At 32.0% G+C, this 4,418-nt stretch overlaps 1 long non-coding RNA gene across 2 annotated transcripts; it reads right to left on the reverse strand.

The window, feature by feature from the left end:
• Positions 1-359: 359 nt before the first annotated feature.
• On the reverse strand, positions 360-3,923 carry LOC141703786 (uncharacterized). 2 transcript variants are annotated; one of them, XR_012567688.1, is made up of 6 exons: positions 3,801-3,923; positions 3,440-3,596; positions 3,281-3,344; positions 1,863-2,593; positions 1,067-1,151; positions 360-886 (listed from the first exon to the last, which is right to left on the reverse strand). It is a non-coding gene; the product is annotated as an uncharacterized LOC141703786 (long non-coding RNA). The 2 variants fall into 2 exon arrangements; XR_012567689.1 differs by having other exon boundaries at positions 1,067-1,172.
• Between the last annotated feature and the right edge of the window lie 495 nt (positions 3,924-4,418).

The following is a 4,418-nucleotide window of genomic DNA, read 5'->3' on the forward strand; positions in this document are numbered from 1 at the left end:
GTGAAAGGAATGATGGATTTTGGCTTGATTTATACTAGTGATGAAGAGAATAATATTGTAATTGGGTACTCAGACGACTATCTGGCAGGAGATGTAGAAGATAGGAAGAGAACTGGCGGTATGGTCTTCTATCTAAATTAGTAACTTACGACGGAATATGTGATAAACAACCGTCGTAAGATTGTATTTCCAGAATAGCCAAATTCTGATTTATCAGTTTCCAGCCATGTTCGGCTTCCAATTTAAATTCTAAACATGTCAAAGTCTAATGCAATCACAAAGTTAACAAAAACTCCCTGGCAAAGTCTAATTTCATTTCCGGTAAGTAATTAAGCAACTATAGCAAAAAATGTGCAAGAACTACAAATATTGGATGAATAGTAAATGATAAAAGCAGAGACATATCTCATATGATTTAGCGAGAAAACCTACATAAAAATTAATCTACTGATATGTCTACTTCTGCATAAGCGCTCTCAAGATGGGCTTGCTCGGCTTCCTGAACCTCTTTCTCAATCTTCCTACATTTCTTACACTTGTAGTACACACTCATAAAATAGCTCCATACTTCCTCATACACTGCTCATAAAGTCCAGTATCAAACATCTTCCAGAAACTCTTTTCATTGAGCTCTGACACGGCATGTGGCTGGAACCCATAGTTTTCAATCAACCAGCTCTTCAACAGTATAGTACTAAAATGGACATCGAACCTGATCCCATATATTGTACTTGGAACCTATGAGGTTGGAAGTGACACTTCCGACAAAACTATCATCACCAGGACCTAAAATCCCCTTTATTGATTGAGCAACTATAAACTCGGATCTTCCATTATGCCTCTTGTGGCGAGCCACTGCAAGTTTTCGATTGTCTTCCATGACCCTCTTGAGATAATCCATTAAAGAGTCAAATACTAACCTTTTCAAGGATTGTGACAGAGTACATGTAATTCTAAATGCTCCCAAACAACATCTAAATGGTTGATTACATAGAATGACTACTGTGAACTGAATCAAATCACAGGACATATCAAACAAATTTCACTAAGGTCATGTTTATCTCACCTGATTATAATCAGCAGACTGTGAACTTGTTTGCTCTGATTTCCAATATCAACATGTGTGCCAAATTATAACCATTTCTCAGTTCCTATATATGAGATCACAATGCCTAGTGATAAGGCAGTATTTTTATAATCTCCTCGAAATATACTTGTTCAAGGTATTAGTACAAGTATGATCAAATGAGTACAAATCATAAAATAGCGACTGCTTAGCGAAACATCCATTAATTTAGTGAAGTGTTTGGGAATGAAAGCAAAGTTGGAATGAGAATGAATTCTCAAACTAAGTTGTGTTGCAGGACAATTCTAACTACTATGAGGTACAATCTAAATATTCAAATGGAAAAACAAACATATTGCAGCATAACATACTGACAATGGTTATGTTTTACTAATGCTTAATAAATTACAATCCAGGTCACAAACACGAAACATCAACTAAGAAACCTTAATTATTATATAAAAACTAAGTCAAACATCCCAATATAATTAACACTATTATAAGAATCAAATATTTCAAACGTGAAACAAACATTATGCAGCATGACATATTAATTATTGACAATGGTTAGTTGTTAATACTTGTAACAAATTAGAGCAACTACAACCCAACACTATAACGCTATTATAATGTAATTTATAGTGCAAAACCTACTCCAAGGCAACACTAACAAACATGAATAATCAACTAAGAAACCTCAATTACTATATAACATCCCAATACGATTAACATTATTATAAGAGTTAAACTTGGAGAAAACAAGAAAGTGAAATGTCGTAAAACACGGAAACCTTACATTAGTGTAAACGGTGTACAAACTGCCCCCATGTAGTCCTTCTACATATTTTTCTTTCACAATCACACAAGTGCACCTCCCAATGTCCACTGGCAAAGGCCTGCACAACAATGTCTTGCAAAACAGGAATAGATGATCAATTTAAATAGCATCAGACCAGATAATTTTATTAATTTATCCAGGTTAAATATAAATGACAAAAAAAAATTATGTTAGAATATGAATGTACTTAACATTTCCACAACATTTCCACAACAAATCAAATTAGGCGAGATTTGAATGTACTTAACATTTCCACAACAAATCAAATTTAATTAATTCATCAATAATTTCATACAAAAAGATTTAAAAACCTATTGGGAATAGTAGACCAGGAAGAAGCCGGAGCAGACTCAGAATCCGAATAATCCCAAATCTTCAACGAACTCGAGTGCTCCGAATCAGCAGGCTCCATACTTCCTGATCCAAGTATAAATTCAGGTTCATTCATTTGCATACACAGTTAAAGTGAAGTTGGCTTCAAGGCTCTAGGCTTCTTATGAAACTTCTCGGTAGACACCTTTTTAGCCACGGCTACTGGCCCGCTATTCGGTTCCGTATTTTCCTTATCAGCATTTTTTACATTTTCAACTTTTTTAAGTGCGACAACAGTCTCTTTGTTGTCAGAATTACGATGAATGTGAACTCCGAGAGGCACGATATCGAGGTTTCCATGACAGCCTTCGCTCGAACTGCGAGTATGTTTGAGGTCTGTGAGGGGATTGACATAAAGGGAATTGTATGGAATTTGAGACAGAACCGAGGACTAGAATACGAGATCCAGATATTTCATAATAAAGAATTGTATAATAAGGTATAATTACATTATTGACCAAGTGAAAACATCAACAAAATTTGACTAGAAGGTAAAAATCATAATAACTGAAAATATAATTGTTGTTGGGGATTGCTATTTAGGACTTATACTTTGATATTAAACTTGTGACTAACAATCAGCACCACTGCATTTGTATTAAACTTTCTATTTCATTGTGACAAGCTCAAAATGTATATACATAATTTCACATACATCTGCTTAACAACAACATTTTGACTCTGTAATTGCTGAACTTAATTTTAAATATTTCACATACATAATTGTTTTGGTTGCACGCACAATGTTGTAATGAAATTCATATGAATGGTGGTATCCTAAATACAAACCAGGCAACTCGCTCATTTATCACAACCACTTTCTTTTATTCATATAAACAGAAAACACAGAAAAGATGATACTATATATTCGGTTTCCATTAATAATACAATAGGTTTAAAATAGATAATTAGTGATGCCTACATTTCTTTTGTTGTAATACATCAATGCCCACAAATGCAAATTTATGAGAGTACAGAACAAATGAGTACAGAGTTGAGAGTACCGGTTGTCCAGTTTCAATACAGACCAGGAAGATCAGGAGGTTGCTGAGCCTCTTCTTGTAGTTCCTAATTTCAAAAAACAAATGATAAAAATATACTAAATGAACAATAAATAAAACTACTCCAACCAATTATAATATTTGCAAGTTAAAAACAATAACCTGAGGTGTGAGCAATCTAAAGTCATCATCTTGTTCTTTAATGTTTATCAGCATTTCATCATTTGTCTGTAGGTCTTCTATCGCCTTCTTGGTATCAATAGCTTTAGACTTTTTTCTCAATATCAGACCCATATAAATCTGAATCAGAATCGGAACCCTTCTCAACATCAACAATGAAGTATTAAGTACAGAGACAAATTAAGTAACATCAACAATAAACTATTAAGTACAGAGACAAATTAAGTAATTAAGTAATTACAAATTACTGTATATAAATAAAGAAACTTGCCTCTAATTGAATAAAGTACAAAGTACCGAGACAAAATATTGATTATTTAATGAAAAAATGAATCAATGATACCTGTTGGATCTTGGAATCTTTGATACTTTAGAAGAAAATCGAACTAGACTTAACAGCGATTAAATCTTTGATATATATAACAGCGGTTGAATCTTCGATATACTTTGCAAGCAGCAATCGATTCAGAGACTTAAAATTTAGGTCTCAAGCTCTACTCAACCCTATTTTCTATTTTGTTCCAATATGGTGGACTTCACATTGTTTCCTTTGTTTAATGTTTTAATAAATTATATATACTAGCTTAAAACCCGCACGGATTATCTAGATTTTTTTTAATATTATAATTTTTTTTAAAAAAAATTAAATTAAATTCTTAATTTTGTTCATTTAAAATTTTAAAAGATATGACTTTATGATAATTATATTAGTAGGCATATATATTCATAATATTTTATAACATTTAAAAGTATTTAAAATGATGGGGGGAAAATATTGTTATAACAAAAATATTATTTTATTGAGGGTAAAAATATAATATCTCCATGACCTTAAAAGAATATTATTTTAACATGTTGATTACTTAATCGATTAACTATAACTCTATAAAAGATATTTTAAAATTAGGTTAAAACAAAACCAAAATTCTAAAAGGTTTGCCATCTTTAGACAATTTTAAAA

This window comes from Apium graveolens, unplaced genomic scaffold (genome assembly GCF_009905375.1).
Source record: "Apium graveolens cultivar Ventura unplaced genomic scaffold, ASM990537v1 ctg7100, whole genome shotgun sequence".
Lineage (NCBI taxonomy): Eukaryota > Viridiplantae > Streptophyta > Magnoliopsida > Apiales > Apiaceae > Apium > Apium graveolens.